We start from the raw sequence: 11,465 nt of genomic DNA on the forward strand, positions 1-11,465 counted from the left end.
ATCAGCCTCTCCTTGGAAATCCTATACAGGGTTGCTATGAGTCAGAACTGACTTGATGACACTTAACAGCCAAAACCCAATCATTTGGTGGGCGTTTCAAAGACTATGGCTAGAAGAGCCACATCAAGTAAGTAACTGTACCACAGATACACAGGGAAGAAAGCTCTGGTGATCTCCGTTGAAAAATCAACACTGGAAACCCCTATAGAGCACTGTGGTCTGATTCTCAGTCCATCATGAGAGTGGTATCATAGAACAAGGCAGGGTTGCATTCAGATGTGCATAATATTATGAATCGGGCAGAATCAATCTCAGCTAAAAACATCATTGCATGCTTTGGAAAACCTTTTAGAAGAGTTTCCTTTCTCACTTTGGGAAACTAAACTATGTCATAAAGCAAATCATATATACGTATATATATGTGGGAGTGTGTAGACGCTATACAATAAGCATTGTACTGTGAACCCCAAGGTCCAAGGTTTGAGCCTGCCAGCTGCTCTGTAGGAGAAAGATGAGGCTTTCTGCTTCCACAAAGATTTAAAGGCTCAGGAAAACTATACAAGGTTGCTATGTGTAGGAACAAATTGAACGATGCTTAACGATACAACAATATACACTCAAAGAACCAACGATTCTATTTCTAGTTATATACCAAGTCCTGGTGTGGTGCTGTAAGAGCTGCTCCTTGGAAACCCTATACAGGGTCACCATGAGACAGAACCGACTAGATGACACTAACAACAGCAACATGAAAGAAATAAGCACATTTGTTCAAAAGCCATATATATATATATTTTTTTTTTTTTTCACTGCCACACTATTCATAACAGAGAGCCCTGAAACTTTCTAGACACTAATAACAGCAAAAACAGTGTTGGAAGCCAGTAGAGTGGCTACCTTTTGGGTCAGTCATCCTATTTGCTAAGGAAATAAAGCTTAATTCTATATCATAAAGACAACGAACAAGGAGCAGTGTGTATTCTTTGAAATCCAAGATCCCTGTGCTGAAAGTCTGATTCAGGAGACAGCTGTGATACCAGTGGAGTAGCAGAGGGCCAGTGTACCAAAAGCTGGAGTATGAGACAAAGTGGCAGGCTTCCTAGCCCATGGCGGGAGCAAAGCTGAGTGCCTTTGGGCAGGAGGCTGGCTTTCAGTGTGGGGTATACTTTCGGCATTTATTAACAGCATTAGAAATTTGTAACACTAGCCCAAGCAGGACAAAGGTGAAGGGGCACTCAAGTCGGGAAAAAATATATCCTGTGCATTTCTAATCCTGAATTATTACCTGTCAACTCCCCTAATAAGTCCCACAATCTTGATGTCTGAGTGTGATCATTACAGTGGACCATCAAACCCAGCAGATAAAAAAGAAAGTGATATTGGAGGCATGGCTGGTATCAGAATTAAAAAAAAAAGGTTGGAGATTGGAGGCATGTCTGATTTCCACCTCATTGTAATCAACCTTGCACAAATGTTGAGTTTGGTTCTCCTTCGGCCTTATGAAGCCAGAAGAAGTCAGGCACTGCAACCACACCATTTTTATACCATCTCAGTCTTGAAATGCCACTGAAATCTGCTTAGCATTGTAACAACACACAAGTCTCCTCTGACAGGTAGGTGGTGACTGCATATGAGGTATATTAACTAGGAATTTACCCAGGGTCTCCAGTATGGAAGGCAAGAATTCTACCACTGAACCAGCTTTACCCTCAAAGTGTTGGATAGTTATTTTTATCTGTATGTGTGTGTGTCAGATATCTTAATTTTCCCCACTTGGATTTCATTTCACTCTCTTAATGGTATCTTTAATGAACTGAAGTTCTAATTTTAATGAATATCCACTACCACTTATTAGATTTGTGTTGAGTAGTTAATAAGTACCAAAGTAATGTTAAGTGCTAAGAATTAAAGAATGGATAGGTTAAAAAAAATAATAATAAAAAAAATAAAACTTCCTTTTAGTAGTTCATAGCTTAAGACAGACTAGAAAGCCTGAACAATTGTGTTGTTAGGGGCTATGAAGTCTGTTCAAATTCATAGTGACCCTGTATACAACAGAATGGTCCACTGCCCAGTCCTGAGCCATTCTCATAATTGTTGCTGTGTTTGAATCCATTGTGGCAGCCAGTGTGTCAATCTATCTAGTTGAGGATCTTCCTCTTTTTCACTGACCAAATTTACCAAGCATGATGTCTTTTTCCAGGGACTGACTACTCCTGATATCATGTTCTCACTGTCCTTGCATCTAAGAAACATCCTAGTTGTATTTCTTCAAATAATAATTGGTTCCTTCTTCTGCAGTCAACTCAATATTCTTTCCCATAATTCAGAGGCATCAGGACTTCTTTGTCTGCCTTATTCATTATGCAGTTTCCATATGCATATGTGACCATGGAAAATACCATGACTTGGGTCAGGCCCACCTTAGTCCTCAAAGTGACATTTTGTGTTTAAATACTTTAAAGTGATCTTTTGTAGTAGATTTGCCCAATGAATTAGTTGAATTAGTCCTGACTCATAGCAACCCTGTATAGGGTTTCCAAGGAGCGGCTAGTTAGTGTGAACCACCAACCTTGTGGTTCAAACCGACCTTGCAGTTCGGCACACTATCCCACATACCCGGACTCCATGATACTAACAATACTGTTCAATAATTTCCACATTCTTTTGGAATGGACACGAATATGGATCTGTTATAGTCAGTTGGCCCGGTAGAAATTGCTTCCAGCATTGCATCACTTTGTTCAAACATCTCAAACATTAATATCCCATTAATTCCTGATTTTTGCCAATACCTTAAGTGCAGCTTGGATTTCTTCCTTTAATGCCATCGTTATTTGATCATAGGTTACTTCCTGAAATAAAATGTTTACCAATTATTTTTGTACAGTGAGTCTTTGAATTCCTTCCATCTTTTCATACTCACTATCTCTTTAGTTCAGCTCTTTTTTTATTTGCTGTAGCTGCCGTTTGTTCAAAAGCTGGTTTTGGAGGCTTCTGAATTCCATTTTGGTCTTTTCTTTCTTTTTTGGGTTTTAAATGACTTTTTGCTTTCTTTATACCATTGATGTCATCCCATAATTCACCTGGTCTTTAGTCATTTGTGTACAATCATTGAATCTATTATTGAAATGGTCTCTAAATTCAGATGAAATATATTCAAGGTCATACTTTGACCCTATTGGACTTGTTTTAATTTTCTTCAGCTTCGACTTGACCATTCATGAGCAATTGATCGTCGTCTACTCCACAATTGGTTCCTAGCCTTGTACTGACTAATATCTTCTTCCACTTGGTTGAGCTTCTCTATTGTCTTTTTCCACAGATGTAGTTGATTTGCTCCCTGTATATTCTTTCTGGAGTGGTCCATGCATATAGACACTCCTTATGTTATTGAAAAGAAGTATTTGCTATGAATAAACTATTAGTTTTGGATGTGATCTCTGGTGTTGTTTCTATCACCAAAGCCACATTTTCTAATGGCGATACTTCTTTGTTACTTTGTTACTTCATAGCTTGCCATGATCCACATAGTTGAAAGCCTTTTCATGGTCAATAAAGCACAAGCAAACAACTTTCCAGTGTTCTCTGCTTTCAACCAAGATGGATCTGATATCAATAATGAAATCTGTTTTTCCACATCCTCTTCTGAATCTAACAGTTCCATCTGGTATAGTTGCAGCCTTTTTAAAATTATCGTTAGCAAAATTTTACTTGCATGTAATATTATTGAGATTGATCGATAATTTCTACATTCCATTAAGTTACCTCTGTTAGGAATGGGCACAAATATGGATCTATCAGTTGGCTAGGTAGCTATCTTCCAAATTTCTTGGCATCCATGAGTGAGTGTCTCCAATGTTTTATCAGTTTGTTGAAAGATTTCAATTTGTATTTTGTCAGTTTCTAGAGCCTTGTTTTTTTGCCAATGCCATCAGTACAGCTTGGATTTCTTCCTTCTGTATCATTGGTCTTGACCATACACTACTTTTTGAGATTGTTGAACATTGACCATTTCTTTTTGGTACAGTGATTCTGTATTCTGTCCATCTTCTTTTGATGCTTCCTGCATCAGTCAATAATTTTGGCCATAGCATCCTTCAAGATTGTAAGTCAAGGCTTGAATTTTTTCTTCAGTGCTTTCAGCTTGAGAAATGCTGAGCTTGTTCTTACATTTTGGTTTTCTAACTCCAGACCTTTGTACATTTAATTATAATACTTGACTTTGTCTTCTCATATTGCCCTTTGAAATTTTATGTTCAACTCTTACTTTTTCTTTTCTACATTGGCAAGCAAATTTCAGAGTCTCTTCTGATATTTATTTTGGTGTTTTCTTTTTTTCCTGTCTTCTTAATGAACTTTTGCCCTCTTCCTATAGGATATTCTTGATATTATTCCACAGCTCTTCTTAGTTTCCATAATTAGTATTTAATTCATCAAATCTGTTCTTGAGATGGCCTCTGAATTCAGGTGGGATATGTTCAAGGTCATATTTTGGCTCTCATGGACTTGTTTTATTTTCTTCCACTTAAGGATGCACTTGTTTTGGAGCAATTGATGGTCTGTTCTACTGTCTGCCCCAGGCCTTCTTTTGACTTATAATAATGAGCTTTTCCACCATCTCTTCCCAAAGATGTACTCAATTTGATTTTTGTGTATTTCATTTGGTTAGGTCCATGTGTATAGTCACTTTTTATGCTGTTTTAAAAAGGTGTTTATAATGAATAAGTCATTGGTCTTGAAAAATTCTGTCATGCAATTTGCAACATCTTGCCTATCATTAAGGCCATATTTTCCAATTACTGATCTTTCCTCTTCATTTCTAACATTTTTATTTCAATTACCAGTAATTATCAATACATCTTAATTGCATGTTTGATCTGTTTCAGATTGAAGAATCTGGGAGTCCCTTAGGTGCTTTTTGACTTTTTCACAGTATTGATATTTACTGCATATATGTTTAGAAATAATATAGTGAATGAAATTAAAGTAACTAGAACTGACAAAAGCAGGATAATGGTACCAAAAAGTGCTGTTATTCCTTGTATTCTTTACCACCAGATATTAAAAACAACAGCCAGTTTTATTTTTAAACATCCTTGATGAAGCAGTAAACCTTGTCAGATTTATTAATTTGCACCTCTTGAGTACACGTTACATTAATATTCTGTCAGATAAAATGGCAGTATGCATAAAGTTCTTCTTTTGCATACCAAGTACAAGAGTTGTCTTGAAGAAAAGCAATTATAAAATTGATTAACCAAAATGGAATTAATTTTTTTTTGACATGAATTTTACTTGAAATAATAATAAACTGTGGTCTTTGGCAGATTTGTTCTAAAAAAATAAAAAAATGAATGAATGAAGTGCAATTTTAAAAAAAATGGAGAGAGCCTGTCACATTACAGAAATAACTGACTATATTTTGCCATTTATAATATTTGAACTTTCAAGAGAAAATTAGAATTTTGGAAAACTTTTTACCTACCACTGCAAATTTGAGAGCTTCCTCATATTGAAGATTTTTCTGATGAGATTGACAATACTGCTCATGAATGTGGTTCTTTTTTCCATTGTCTAATGAAATATGCCAATATCTGAAAGATCAGCATAACTCAGCAAACCAATATTTTCTAAATGAGCAATGTTACAAAATCACACATATGAAACAGATCTATTCATATTATAAGGCAATCCAATGGATTTAATGTAACAAAACAAAAGGTTATTGAGGTGGTTTCAGATTTCACACTTCAGATAACCTTAAAAAAAAATTACACTTTTAGATTAAAAGATATCCATAATGTTCTGAAGCTGCTATTAAAATAGTCCTCCCTTTACAGCTATGTATCTATGAAAGACTGGATTTTCTTCATGTATTTCACTTAAATTATCATATGAAAACAAATTGAATGCTGACCGATATTTGAGAATCTGGCTGTCTTCTATATCCTATAAAGTGACATTTTATTTTCAAAGAAAGGACACAGATAATTAATAATTCTTCTAAAATATCCAAGATCAAAATCTACATTTTAAATTTATGTAATAATACATTTAAAAAATTAGAATTTCTACTTCAATTAATTCTATCACAAACAAAGTTCATTCAGATTCATATATAATATAAAGACAAATATGAAAAACTTAAAAGCCTAGCTTTTATTATAAGAGTGATATGATACAGTTTTGTTTTTGTTTTTCAGTGTTTTGATACGAATTCTTAGTGATTATCTGTTAGGAAGTACTGTTCAGCTGAAAAAATGTCAGAAGTAGGGTAGAACAAAGTGGATGGAGATATGGAAATGGTAGACTCTATATTAGAAAATGTCATAGGAAAACTCTTAGGTTTCATTTTAACTTTTAGTTCTTTAAAAATCAGAGGTTCCAGTGATAATGTAGATATTGCTGTAACACTTGCTGGCTAACTGATTAATTCTAGATTGTCATCATCATGTTTATTGTCTTGGAGAAACAATTGCACATCCTTTTCCGTTTTGTTCCTCTGATACTCTTATAACCACAGACCTAACTCATTTTATTTTGTCTCACTTTATTGTATGTCTCCGATAATGTACTTTTTACAACTTGAAGGTTTATGGTAAGTTTGTGTTGAGCAAGTCTATCGACACTATTTTCCCAATAGCATGTACTCACTTCGTGTCTCTGCCCATTTTGGTAATTAAACTCTTTCATGGTACCATTGCACATGTAATAGACTACAGTATAGTGTACATATAACTTTTACATGCACTTGGAAACCAAATCAAATTGCGACTCCCTTTACTGAACTATTCACTTTATTGCAGTGGTCTAGAACCAAAACCATAGTTTCTACTTAAGCAGTGATCCTCAACTTTTTAAAATTGTTGTTTGCCATGGAATCAGAGTAGAACTGTAATCTTTGCCAAAAGGAGCCTTGGTAGCACAGTGATTCGGCACACAGCTGTTAATTGAAAGGTCAGCAGTTCAAACTCACCAGCCCACTCCTAGGGAGAAAGATGTGGCAATCTGCTTCTGTAAAGATTGTTGTTGTTGTTAAGTGCTGTGGAGTCCTTTCCAACCCTTGTTGTTGTTGTTGTTATATGCCGTGGAGTCGGTTCCGACTCACAGTGACCCTGTACAGGGTTTCCGAGGCTGGAAATCTTTACGATAGCAGAAAGCCTCATCTTTCTCCCGTGGAACAGCTGGTAGTTTCGAACTGCTGACCTTGCGGTTCGCAGCCCAATTCGTAACCACTACGCTACCAGAGCTCTTTTAGTGGTCCTGTATAGTGTGTCGGAGGAACAGCTGGTGAGCTTGAACCAGCAACCTTGTTCAAACCAACTTTGCAGTCCAGAGCATTAGCCCACAGCACCACACCAGGACTCCTATTTACAGCCTTGGAGACCTAGTGGGGCAGTTCTACTCTGTTCAATAAGGTAGTTGTGAATCGACTTGGTGGCAACAGAGTTTAACCTTTACATGGGCAGATTGCCAAACCTTTTTTCCTGTATAGCCGAATCCTCAGCCATTTTACTATCAGGCCTCCTTTAAATCTAATTGCCCCCCAAATTCTCTCAAAAATACTTGAGCCCAAAACATAACATCTAGAGGGAATGAGTTGCTGGACCTGCGAGCTCAGTATCATAGTTGGGGGACAATAGACCACAAAGAAAATGTGGTGATTAGCTACAGGGGTTTTAAAAGCATGTGAGCAGCTACCTCAGGTGCAACTAACTATTGGTTTTCCTGTCTGGAGCAAATGTGTGAAGAAAATCAAAGACAAAAGGAAACAGTCCAAAGGACCAGGCAAACCTCAACTTCCATGACCTGACACCAGAAGAAATAGATGGTGGCCTGCTACCACAAGTGACTGATCTGAAAATGATTACAATATAAGGTTCTGGATAGAGTAGGAGAAAAATATGGAATGAAATTCAAACTCATAAAAAAGACCAGGTTGACTGATCTGCTATGGACAATGGAACCCTCAAGACTGTGGCCCTTAAACACCCTTCAGGCCTGGAATCAAACTCAGCCAAGGCTCAACTTTCAATCAGACAATAGACAGACCTATAAGGTACAGGAGCTCTGGTAGTGCAGTGGTTACGAATTGAGCTGCGAACCTTAAGGTCAGCAGTTCAAAACTACCAGCTGCTCCATGGGAGAAAGATGAGGCTTTTGCTCCCATAAAGATTTACAGCCTCGGAAACCCTGTACAGGGTCGCTATGGGTAGCAACGGACTCCTTGGCACTTAACAACAACAACAATAAGGTAAACAATACTATCAGGGAGGTTTGCACTCCTTAGAACAGTCAACCATCAGATCAAAGCCACAGCATTTGCCCTGGAATAAAGCTCAGAAGACAGGAAGGGAGAGACAAGAAAGATGAATGGAACTGTAAACACATGGAGGAAGTGAGAAGAATACTGTTACAGTGTTGTTAAGTACCCTTGAGTTAGTTCTGACCTATAGCAATCCTGTATAGGGTTTCCAAGGAGCGGCTGGTGAGCTTGAACCACCAACCTTGCATTTCAAACCGACTTTGCAGTCCAGCGCATTAACCCACAGCACCACACCAGGACTCCGTTACATTGTGGGGACTGCAACTAATGTCACAGAACAAAATGAGTATGAATTGTTGAATGGAAAACCGATTTTCTCTGTAAACTTTGACCCAAATCACAATAAAAGGTTAAAAAAGACTTGGACCCAGAATAACATATTAGAACATGTATACAGCATGTAATTAGTCCAATCATGAAGCAGTAGGGAGATTATGCAAAACAAATAATCGGCCTTCTTCAAAATATAAAGAAAAAAATTTAATTAATAGACATTACCAACCAAATGTAACATGCAAAACTTGGCTAGGTTTACATTGAAACAAACCAACTCTTAATAACCAAAGCCATGAGCAAAATTTGAACACCAAGTAAATACTAGATGATATTAAGAGATTATTCATTGTCCCAGGTGGGGAAATGGTATTATAGTTATGATTATTTAAAACCTTTTATTACCTAATAATCTATAATGCTATTTTTATAGATATAATTATGATTTCTGGTATTCACTGTCAAAGAAAAACTAACATATCTGGTTAAAAGCAGAGAGAAGGAAGAGAAACCAAACTTGATTTGTCATGTGTGAATAATTATTGCTGTTGAATAATGGGTACGTTGTTGTTGTTGTTGTTAAGTGCCATTGAGTCGATTCTGACCCATAGTGACCCTGTATAGGGTTTCCAAGGAGCAGCTGGTGAGTTTGAGCCACCGACCTTGTAATTCAAATGACTTTGCAGTCTGACACCTTAGCCCACAGAGACATACCAGGACTCCTAATGGGTACACATGTCTTGGAGTGGTTCTGACTCATAGTGACCCTGTACAGGGTTTCCAAGGCTGTAAATCTCTATGGAAACAGAAAGCCTCATCTTTCTCCTGTGGAACAGCTGGTAGTTTCTAACTGCTGACCTTGCAATTCACAGCCTGATTTGTAAGTACTACGCTACCAAAGCTCCTTAATGAGTACATAGAGGTCATTATAAAATTATTTTTTAATTTTTTATTTTTTTAATTTACCATAATGGATGCTGGGGAAAAAAAAGAAATAAAAGAAATTGGAACTCATGAAAATAAAAGAGAAATATCATCTGTGCCTTTGGAGAAGACCCTTCCTTCATTTTGAGCATTCTGTAGTATTTATCTTTGATAGAAAGTTTAAATGACAGAACTCTACAACACTATCATTGCCTGGAACTCAAAGATCTTTAAAACGTTCTCTCAGCTATTTTATATACAATGATTTGAGTTGAGAGGGCAAAACATTATAAAAGATTACAGGTTTCAACAAAGCTTGTGACAGGATGATTAGGATTTAGCAGGACTTTGTTATCAGTTAGGAGCCCTGGTTGTACAGTGGATAAGAGCTTGGCTGGGAACCAAAAGGTTAGTAATAGGAACCCACCATCTGTTCCTAGGGAGAAAAATGTGGCAATTTGCTTCAATAAAGATTTACAGACCTAGGAACCCTATGGATGCAGTTCTACTTTGTCCTATAGCATGGTGATGAATTGGAATCTACTGGACATCAATGGGCTTGATTTTTGGTTTATTTATCAGGTAATAACAGGTACATATTGTATGGATGATTCTAATAGGTTGATGATGAAAGAAAATTGAAATTACACATGGATGTAGTGAAGAATAAAATCTAGACATAAATAGATGTAGACAAGGCAAGCAGAGACAATATGACTCATATTGTCTCTCTCCCCATGAACATACACAGGCTCTCCTTTTTCTCCTTTTTCAAAAGCCCATCATATGAATGGTAGCCCAGTGGCCATATATAATTTAAAAAAAAGTTTAAATCCTAAGAGATTGAAGTCAGAGCACCCTACCTGACATATTCATAACAAAAACATAATTTATAATAAACTGCAACTAATCTGTAATTATAAATAATGGTCCTGAATTCATGTATACAACAAAATATGTTAACTTCCACTGAAATTAAAATTCTTTTGATATTTATTTCATATGCTAATGTGCCTAAATTATAGTCCTAGATAAGTACATTCAAAGTTATCTAAATGAGTTTATTTTGGTTCCGTGGTAGATAGCCTTCAACAATTTCTCCTTTCCCTGTGTGCAAGCCGTTCCTCACGTCAAGAGCATATTCAATTTCCTCTTAAATGGAATATGGGCTGTAATTATATGACTTGCTTCTAACAATAGAATACCATGAAAGAGACATTCTTGGCCTTCTGAGCTCAGGCTTCAGGAACACTGGCAGCTTTCGTTCCTCCCTGTTCCTAACTCAGAGGCCCAGACTAAACTGCTGAATGAAGAGAAACCTTGGAAAGTGAGAGTCCATCCTGCATGTCCCACCCACAGTTGAGTTTCCAGCTGAACGTAGCAGAATGAAAGACCTCAACTTGTGTGAAATGGAAGAACTGCCCAGTTGAACTCAGTATACCATCAAAATCACTAGTAACATTAATAAATTCTTGTTTTAGACCACTGAGTTTGGGGATTTTTCTGGATAGTTTTCAAGATTACCAATGAAACACTGACCATCGAACCATTTTTTGTGGCACTGTGGGTTAATGCACTGGACCGTAAGGTTGGTGGTTCAAGCCACTACTCAGATTCCCTATACAGGATTGCTATGAGTTGGAACTGACTCGATGGCGCTCAATAACAACAACAGCAAACAGCATAAAGTTTATTATGGAGGAAGGGATTTTCTAGGATAATGTTTTATTTTGATATAATACTAAATTCACAAAAAAGTTAAAATAATAAAACAAGGAACTTTCATACACCATTTACAATTTGTTACCTTTGCTTGATCATTCTGTTCCTCTCTCTATCCTCGGTCATTTTTACCCTTAAAATAATTTGCCATTAAGTTGACTCTAATCATTGTAACCCCATATGTGTCAGAGAACTGTGCTCTGTAGGGTTTTCAATG

This window comes from Chrysochloris asiatica, unplaced genomic scaffold (assembly GCF_000296735.1).
Source record: "Chrysochloris asiatica unplaced genomic scaffold, ChrAsi1.0 scaffold00011, whole genome shotgun sequence".
NCBI classification, from domain to species: Eukaryota; Metazoa; Chordata; class Mammalia; order Afrosoricida; family Chrysochloridae; genus Chrysochloris; species Chrysochloris asiatica.